This window comes from Tachypleus tridentatus, chromosome 8, assembly GCF_004210375.1.
Source record: "Tachypleus tridentatus isolate NWPU-2018 chromosome 8, ASM421037v1, whole genome shotgun sequence".
NCBI classification, from domain to species: Eukaryota; Metazoa; Arthropoda; class Merostomata; order Xiphosura; family Limulidae; genus Tachypleus; species Tachypleus tridentatus.
In genome coordinates this window covers 102,599,169-102,610,179 of record NC_134832.1, presented here as the reverse complement: position 1 = coordinate 102,610,179, position 11,011 = coordinate 102,599,169, and positions in this window count along the sequence as shown.

Genomic DNA, 11,011 nt, shown 5'->3' with positions numbered 1-11,011 from the left:
TGCACAAGAACTTGCATGAGACACCAAAGTTAGAATGACCCAGAATATTAGGTAAATAGAATGGAAATAATTTAGCCACACTGTTTGATAAATGTTATACACTTAAAATAAGAATAGCTATAGCAACTAAGGGGTCAACAATGCCATTCTGGCTTTGCATCTGCACAGGTGACACATTCAAAGAGCATCTCTTTTTCCAACACATCATTAACTTGAAGGTTTGAGGTTGCCTTTCATTCCTTCTTCCTTTGCTGGATCAGAGTAGTACTTGATGGTGCTCTAATCATTGCCCACAGGTTTGGCAGATTGGCTGGTTGTAGTTAAGCACATAGCTACACATATGGCTAATTTATGCTCTGTCCATCATGAGTATCAAAACCTGGTTTCTAGTGTTGTAAGTCCACAGACATATTGTTGTGCTTCTGGGGGAGCTTGCCTCTAGGTTTAACTTGTTCAGACTTCACCTTTTGAACCAGGGCCACAAAGTCTTGTCAGTAAAGAAAAGTACAGATAAATCAGAAAGGTTGTGATGTTGCTGGAGTACATAAGAACCATATTCAATATCCTCATTCTTGTTCTTTCACAACCTTATTGTACATCCTCTTTTGTTTCTTGGCTGCTTCTCCTATCTATTGATATGTGAAGTTGTACACATCAACTAACATGGATAATAACCACTCCATATGTTTCTGCAAGCATTCCAGCAGTTACTATTAGTGGAGGCATTCAATAAACCTACTTAGAGTATAACTAATGTTTGGAGAATATCTAGTAGGCTGTTGTTCTGTTGTGTGCTATGCTGATATTTTGTATAACAGGTGATCATAAAAGTGGGTTTGTTCAAAGCTCACAAATGACAAGATAAATATGGAGCTCCACTATTCATCCATCATGTTGGAAGAACATTTGTGTGAGTTTATGTAGAAGTTAATGAAAATGTTCAATTAATTTTGAGAAATAACTTATTACCATCAGGATCTCTTGAATATAATGATCAATGCTGGAGAGAGGTCTGGCAACATCCAGGACTATTCTCTAGCACAGAGCAAACATTTCTTTATAAAAAAACAATGCACATATATATGGTATTAATTCATGGTATTAAAAATAATTTGTTGAAGCAACTAGGTCCAACAAAAGTTTTCTTTAATTTTGTAAGTACTACATGAGTACATAATATTATTAAGAGTATATATTATTGCATGAGCCTACACACACTAAAATGAGAAAGTTCTGTTTCTTTCCTATATTAATTCATATAAAAACTGTAGAACACATACTAGAATGATTTGTAAAAGTTGAGAGTAAACTAATTTAGCTGATTGAATTTCAAGGAAATAAGCAACTAGCTTGTATATTTCAGATTAATACCCAAGTTCTTATCTTTTTGCTGATACATCTTCACGTTAGTTAGAAAAATATGATTTTTGTCAATAAAAATACACATTTTAATAGAAAAGCAACATTCATTCCCCTTGTATGTGCTAAGTACATGAAATTTTCATACTGAAAATATCATGTTTGCTCTTAAAAACACAACAATGTACATGATGTGATTCACTGAAGTAAAAATACTCACTCAAGAAAAAAGTAAATACTGGTAGACTGTTTCCAAATGTGAAATAATTAAATGACCAAATTAACCTTTAAACTGATAATACTTCCAGAAACATTCTTAAGAAAATTTTCACAAGTGTTTATTTTTTACAATGTAGAAGACTTACACTTTTAGTCAGCATTTGTGCAAAAGTTATGCTTCTACAGCAAAATAAGTCCCACAATTTTACTTGTCTCCAACAAAGAAACTCAAGAGTTCTGAGCCAGTAAAACAGAAAATTTTAACACCTAATTTCTTATACTTATTAAACTAAGTATATATTTAAAATTAATCACTTTCCCTTCATTTCAAAATTAAAACCTTTAAATGATAAACACTTAAAAACTTAATATGGTGTATGTCTGGATATATAAGTTGAAACCTGAAACCTATTATATGTATATATATATATAATTAAATGCTTAAGAATTTTTAAAATATTTTTATGTCACAATACAGCTAAATAATGAAAAATCTAAGCTTATTTTTGCACTAATTTCCAAAGTTGAAAACCCTATACATTCTTAATATTAACTTACAGTTTTTTAAAGCAATTAAGTTGTAGAGATCTAAGTAATAAAGACAAGAGTAAGAAAAAAAGACAAAAATAATTACACAGACATGTAAAAAGAAGTCAAAAAATAGTTTAGGAAAAAAGTATCAAACACAGCTAAGCCACTTATTAAAACCATGTAAACAGAGTTAATAATTAAGCTGTTATTAATACGGTTTTTTAATTAATGGCTTCTCCATATCATTCAACACTTACTATTAAACCCCACAGTTTTCCCATTATTACAACTTTCATATATGTATATACGTGTAAAATAAATTGGTTGGTAGTCAGCATGGATGAGAAAGAAAACAGCTTTCTCTCATGATCAAGTATGAACGTTGAAGCGACAACAGTCATCTTTTAATTAGAATGTGCTATATTGCACTACTAATACATATCCATACTGCACTCATGGTTCTTTCATGGTCTTGTTTTGGTCAGTTGCATTACAAGCAGTGTTAAAACTTTATTCTTGAACAGTTGCTAGCGCTCGGCATTTTGGCAGGTGTTCTTGACTAACTGCCCTCGCTTTAATTGTTCAGCTCAGAATTAGTGATAGTTATGAGCAGATGGTTTTTGTATAGCTCTGTATGAAAAGTCTAAAAAGACAACCCCAAACAAATCAAGTTATATTCGAATTCTTCATTTACTTATCATAATGTCCTCGACTCTTAGATGTGACTTCAATTCAGTAATAGTTTGTTCAACATAGGTTTAGATTTCTCAGTTGAAATGGAATGTTTTGACAATTGTATGACATAACTGCAATGTCTGCTCACAATCCTCTGTTTATCTAAACTATGAATTATCTAAATTTGGTACAAGGGGTGTCTAAGCTATTTAAAACAGCTTGCTACAAGGCATTGATAACATAGCGTATTGTAAATTCTATCCTATTGCTTATGAGTATGTTTAATTGCAGTGATTTTTACAAGATATGTAGAAGACGCCTTACCCCAGTCTACTATATAACCAAAAATCTTCACATGTGTGTGCATAGCTACATATTTTTCCGGTATGTTTTTCACAAAATGCATTTTTTACAAAGCTGTAACATTATTCTAAGATTTCTGAGCAGAAGTCGAGAATGTCTAAAACAAGTTTATCACTCATATGTAATAAACACATTTCCCATTGCATGACACGTAATGTAAGTCCCTTCTGTTACTCTTTAGTATTTAGTGTATTATGAAGGCTAGGTAGCAAGCTTAAACACCGTATTCTAATTGCTAATAAGCAACCTTGAGTCTGTCTTATTAATCTTTTTCACCTGCCGGTGGATAAATGTTATGTTTAAAGTGCCGAACCAGCACAATCTCTCTATGAAGCGTTTAGAAATTTAACTGAAATGCAGTAATTCATTCTCCTATCGTTAATAAAAGGTCTTGGTATCCATTTTTTCTTCTTTACAATTACTTTATGTCATGACCAAGCACAGTTTTATGATACCATATCTCAGCAACTTTAACCCAATATTTGCTTTATTCTTGGTTTTAATATCTTTAATATCTCAGTAATATCTTTGTAACAATGAAATAAGGTTGTCCCGCTCTCATCTGGTTTAATGAATACATCAATAAGTTTTGTTATCAGCATTCCGAGTCTCTTTTTCATGTTGTATTGCACTTAGTTGTCTGCACAATCTTTAACCAGTAGCTTCAGCTACTCTGGAAGTTATGTGTTATATATGATGATAGTATCACTGGGAAGACACTAGTTATGCAAACGGTATCAGTTACTTCTGCTTCACAGTTTTTCATAATTCCAGCTAGATTTCATTGCTCATAGTTATGTTGCGCATCAGAATGACTCTTCGATTTAGGAGGAGACTATATTTGTATCAGTTACAGAACAATACTACGTATTAGAAGAAAGTCTAATAAAACTTTCTAAAAACACTCATGTAATTCATTGTTTTTAGAGATTGAATAGTATACATTAAACTGTATTTTCATAGGGTTTCCTCTGAAACATAGAAAATTCTATTAAAAGCAACTTAGGAAGATTGAAGTCAACGTAAATACAAGTACTTTTTATTTTATCGAGATGGTACTGATATCAAGGTAAAATAGAGCTATTCTGCTTAACTCTAGCTGATCTCTGTTGATAAGAATGCTAATACTTACCCCTCGAGGTTTTAGTTTTGGTAATGAATAATACAACATGAAGTTGAACAAAGTCCTTGTAGTCTTGTTTTCGCAAGAAATTCCATTTTACGTTCATTTATTTACATTGGAACATGCTGAACCATATATAATCTGTGTCAATCTGGCCACTACACTTTTTGAAATCGAATACTATCTATCTACCTAGCTTAGTGGGCAATCATAGTCTGAAAAACTGCTAGTTTATTGTAGTGTCATAGCTTGTCTCTCGCTTTTCTATGCTGTAAACTGTTTTAGGTAAAAAGAAAACATCCAGTGGTTCCTGTACACGTAAAGGATGTATATATATATATATATATTATTCCAGGTCCAGCCATTCCATAATTAAAGCAGGTTTCTCAGTTTTCTGTGACTGCATCATCAGTCCAATTAAAACAACAAACATTGAAATGTTCTGTCTATTTGATAAACTCAGCTTGATTGAACAGGACGCCTAGTGGTATTTTGGATAGTAGAGCTTAGAGTTTATCTAAATTTTTCAGTATCTTGTGTATGAAAGGTAAAGTCATTGAAATAACTGTAATAGGCTCCTATTACTACATAAGTTTAATCAACTTGATCACTTTGAACTGTATTGCCCGGTATTTAGGATAAATTTGTTTTTGATTACCCGTGTGTCATTTACGGGTTCATTCTTTAGACTTTTGACGAGCATGTTTACGAGAATGACCACTCAGTTCATCATAACCGTTTCGGGACAAGCTTTCACGTGTAGGTGATACAGTTTCTCTGTGGTGGTTAACATATTCTTATGTGATCTATGCCATTGAACCTTAAAGTCGGCCTGCTAAATATATAAATTGAAAATCTAACAACAGAATGAGCTTATCGGGTTTTTCTTGCCGTTTTACAGAGATTGTATGTCTCCTTATGTGATCAATAAAGAAATACTGGTTTGGAAATGATTAAACAAAGATTCAGATATTTGGATCTAATGGAATTCTCTAGAACACTCAATAATTGTATTGAAATAATACTTCTTTCTGCTAATAAAAATAATAAAAAAATGTTCATTGTGGTAAACAAAATAATAACTTGATCTAAATAAAAGTTTTTCTTCTCGATTTGTAAAAAAATCCTTATATGAAAGAAAAAAATATTACTTTCTAAGCCTGCGTAACTGAATTATGGAAAGTCCTTTATTAAAATCAAAATAACGTTTATGAACCTTAAGTTCCCAGGCCTGTGTTTTCACTCCTAAAATTTATATTTGGTACTTTATTTTTGCTTTAATAAAAATAAATTGGGATTGATTTCAATAATATAAAAATATTGATTAAAAATCTCTGTTTTTCGTTAACAATAACATAATTTAAGAAAAAAAAATTGATGCATCAAGCTGCACAATGGCTATCCGACCACCACGGCTAACAAAACCCGATTTTTAGCGTTGTAAGTCCGCTGATATACCGCTGTGCCACTAGGAGGGCATTATAAACAGATAAGAACTGTTCCATCTCATGCAGGTATTTTACATGAATTATACAAAACACACAAAAGTTTACTAGTCATTATATTACATACCGATTAACTATTCATAGGTTATATCGATATTTAGTATACTTTTTTCAATTCATCATTAAAAAATCTTCTCAATACAGGCTTATGAGGCTAAAATTTGGGTTTCGATGCACGTGGTTGCTTTGCGCTTAAGGACAATCAAATAATATACATTCATTAAAAATATATACATTGAATGATAATTTTGAAATGTGAACAGTACATTATTACTGCCATTTTATGTGTGATAGATAATGTACTCATTCCCTTTTAGCTTAATTAATTAAATTCTTTGAACTTGCAAACATTCGGTTCAAGTATGTATTTATAACAGGATTTGAGAGAATAATAATTTATTTACTTATAAACAGTCAAGATTTGTTTATGGATACCGGAAACATTCTCATCCTATCTTTGCCTGTGTAGTGATCAAGTGACGTTGGTCCAAACGCACTTTCGGAGAGTTGGCCCTATTGTAATACGTATAGATAAACTAATTTTTCCAGTTAGGTTCAGATAGATGTCTCACGTCAAAGGAAAACGCTATCTTTCGTTTCGTGCAAGTGCTGACTGAATTGTATTTATTTGTCTTGTGCTCTTTATAGGTAAATAAATTGCGTTTTTTATGTAATGCTTATTTATATTCATTCTCTCTTTCAATTCATTCATGTAGAAAACTTCATATTTAACTCAAAATATATATTCTGTCTGTCCTCTATTAAGATTGGGTACTATTTGTAAGGGTAACATATCAGCGTACCTTAGGATATCACAGAGTAATGTAGTAAGAGGGAAATTATAGTTTAGAATTTCCGTTGTTTTCTTAACGGGAATATTTCCGTATTTCGTTGCACTTTTGTTATTCACAAAAGTTTGAAGTTTTGTAAAACTTGGAAGTGACATTTTCAGACGAAAGACTTGCGCATGAGCACAGGAGTGATCCAAGGCGTAATACAATTCAAGAGATCGGATGAAGGTTTTTTTTATGTTTTGAAATAAACAGTTTTATATTTAAGGTTTATGCGTATGATCAACTCTTATTGTTTATTGCAGAACGAAGAAACAACTATTTTGCGTATTATAAATTATTTCTACATTTATAATTTTTACGCATGATTCACCTTCAAGGTTTAGTGTTTTACAATGAGATATAGATAGTTTTACATTTAATGTTTATGTGAACGATTTAATTTTAAAGTTCACTGTAAAGCTTAAAATGAACTGTTTTACAGATTATAAGTATTCATTTTAGAGTTTGAATTTATAGGTTCTTTTCGTTGAAGGTTTATGGTTGAGGGAAACATATTTTATTTTTTTTAATATTTCTTTTGTGTTATCAACCACAGTATCAGTGTTTCTAGTCAGTTTACACACTTGTAAGTTATCATCGTTAAATGGTTTACTTTTGTGATGTGTTTGTGTACTATGTCAATGTTGTCTTTTTTCCATATTGTATTGTACTATATTGATAATTCTTAAAGTTGTCTACTTTAAACGTTTATTTTTGAAGTGTACGTGTCAAAATTCAAGTGTCTTTATTATTGCAAGTATGTATTGTATTGTGATGGATTGTTATTACTTATAATGAGTTTTGTCATTGGGACTAGACCCAGCATGGCCAAGTGGTTAAGGCACTCGACTCGTTATCTGAGGGTCGCGGGTTAGAATCCTCGTCGCACCAAACATGCTCGCTCTTTCAGCCGTGGGGATGGTCAATTTCACTATTCGTTGGTAAAAGAGTAGCCAAGAGTTGGCTGTGGGTGGTAATGACTAGCTGCCTTCCCTCTAGTCTTACACTGCTAAATTATGGACGGCTAGGACAGATAGCCCTCGTGTAGCTTTGCTCGAAATTCAAAACAAACTAAACCAATGACAGGGACATGGCACTTTGGATCGATTTTGAGCATAGAAGTTGTGCTTAACTGTCGCATTTACTTATCGTGACACAAAACGCATTTGTATAGCATTATGATGAAATACTGTCTTTTCTCTGATTTAGTTACGTTCATCAATGGGATTGGTCTCACTGTAAAATCGCAGAACTTCCATAAGAATAACAGTACACCTCTGGTTATCCAGTTGTTATTATCAATGGTCGTAATTGTATTCCGAAGGTGAAACTCTAGATGACTAGAAAATAACGTAGTGTGAACGCTAACAACAAAGGACTGATTAAGACAAAGAGATGGAGAGTCTGCTCTCATTAAAGACCATCGTTAGGAAGGGTAGCCCATGAGTTGGTTTGTTTGACGATGATGGCTAAACTATAGCTGAAATTATGCATCGTTCTGTAATGTACCGCATTATTTTTCAGTTCACAAGTTTTCACGTGCAAATGCTGAATTTTATTTAGGACTTTAAGCTTGGAAATCATAATGCAGTCTATTACTTGTATAGAAGTTACTATAACAGTGTTATGCAGAATATGAGAAAATGTGAAATAACACCCTGAAAGATTTATGAATTAACGAAAATCTGATTATACTTACAGAGGTGTAGATCTTGAATAAAGTCACCTATTTGTAAAAATAATAATTATAAGTGTCAATAATTTTAAATTAAAATGTTTGTTTTTGAATTTTCACACAAACCTACACACGGACTATCTGCGCTATCCGTCCCTAATTTAGCAGTGTAATACTAGACGAAAGACAACTAGTTATCACCACATATCGCCAGCTCTTGGGCTACTCTTTTACCAATGAATAGTGCGGTTGATTGTTATATTATAACGTCCCCACGGATGAAAAAGTGAGCATTTTTAGTGTGACTGAGATGTAAATCTGTGACCCCTCAGCTTACGAGTCGAGCGTCCTAATCCACTTGGTTATGCCGGGCCAGGTAACATGCAAAAAAACACTATTGTGTTAACATTTCACCACTGCTTAGAAGTAAACAAAAGAGCTTCTATTTGTTCTGTAATAGCAGTAATCAGTGAGAAAATCACGATGAAGCGATACAGTTATTAATACAGTGATTTTAACGAACTGTTTTAAAATAAAATGTGTACCTGCAGTACAGGAGAAAGTAAACTCTTTCTTTGCGGGTAGGCATATTTCCTTTGAACAAAGGATGTATGCTTATAAATGGCGAACCTCTAGACTGATTGTGACTTAGAGTGTTCGGCGTTCGGCTCTGATTCGTCAATACCTTCCTCTGTGTTTAACATTTTCGACAGCTAGTATATTCTTATTCAGGTACATTAAAAAAAAATTGTAGTACAGACTTTTCATGTTAATAGCAAGTTTTTAATGTTTTACGTTAATACGATATAACAGTTAACATTGCCATTATTGTACGACTCTTCACAATATATATGCGTAGATCGAGAACTTGTCTATCCTAGAACTTTGCCTGCTTCCTAAATAACTTATTAAGCCTATCTCAATGGGGTTTGTGGTATGTTGGTTATTGGTGTAGATAAAAAGCTGAAAGCCCTATTTCTCCTCCCTTTTTTAATGGAGTTTACTCGGTGGTGTGGAATTATCGTAAGATCTCATGATTGGTATAATCAAAAAGTTTGGTCAGACTCGAAAGGATGATAGTACGCTGAATATAGGGCGAAGCAGTCAGTATTCTGTTGCTTTAGTGAAACTAGACAAAAGTGAGAGGTAGTTTTTCACATTGTGAAATACCTTGATACAATGTATTGTTACATTGGAATTTTTTTTTGCTTCATAGAGGAAAAATTGTGCTCATTTTTCATTTGTTTTGCTCAGGTAACTAGATTTCGACTTATTCACACTCTGTATACAAATTACGTTTAAAATATAACCAATAACTGTAATATTTATGGTTTATAAATGTCATATTTTTTTTAGTTCTTGGTTCCAGTTTAACTCAAAAATGTCACAGGGTGTGAGTGTTGGCGTTTATTCCAAAAGTTACATACATGATATATTATTATTCACAGAAGTACAATATAAAAAAATAACATGCTTTCTAAAACGCCTTCCAAGTGGTAAGACATTCAATATGTACAGAAAGTATGTCAACTCTTCAGTAATAATAACAGTAGTAAATGAAATTTTGAAGATTGTATTTTATCACTGACTGTTTAAATCAACTTTCATGGTCAGTTGCAGTTATGTTATTATTGTGATACTTGCAGAATTATATCCAAGCTCAGGCATGATCTCCTGTGAAGACAAAGCTAGAAACCTTCAATGAGGAGCACAGGCATCCAATCTCGAGAAGTCTAGGCCAGGTGGCCTTAACCACAATCCACCATTTTCTCTGTGGTAGCATTTAATGGCCAATTTAGATCGATACAAAAACTCCGTACATGTTTTAAGAAATACACCAGAACTGCTGTGATAACCAGAAAAGGTGATGGCATGCACAGGCGGAAGGGACTTTCGTTTTGGTTTGTAGCTGTTTTCCGCCAGTTACATGTCATCTCTTTACATTTTTTCTGGGATTATGCGACTCTCCAATGTATTAAAAACCATTGGTTTCCACCTCAGGTTTCAGAAGCACAACGCTGAAATACTCTAACTTCTCGGATATGGATATCAAAACAAACAAAAAATATACCACGTGGTGTGAAATGTCTCATAGGGCAAAAATTCACTTATTGATAGGTTCTATAATTCACAAAAGTGATTGTAAGCAACAAATGGCAAGGTGTGAAAATTACTCAGTGATCTCTTGAATATAAACTGTTTTTTATTTTGTTTATTTCTTATGAAACGCAAAGATACACAGGCTATCTGCGCTATACCTCCTCCGTGTATCTAAACTTAATTTGAAGTTTTTAAGCTTTCAAGATGAGGGGACTAATGATTTCTAACGAAAATATTGTTGTTCTATAATACATTTTATCCAAATTACAATCATTATGAGAAACCAAAAAAAAAAAAGAAGAAAAGAAAGAGCAAACCAACTACTTTAGATGACCTGTCTTCGTGTATAATGAAACAAATAAATACGTTTACGGACTTACACAGCTAAATTACAAGGTTCGATTCCTCGAGTTGGACACAGAGGTAGCTCATTTTGATTTTGCTCTAAAATACAAAAAACATAGACAACAAAACAAACAATTTTATACTTATTAAAAATAATGATGTTGAAAGAGTCGAATATCATCGACAAATTTCGTTATAAAATATAACAAATTTCATGTTTTAGAAATTGATCGTGACGAAAAGTGAGGAGGGACTCGTAAAGAGCTTGATGACCTAGAGTGAT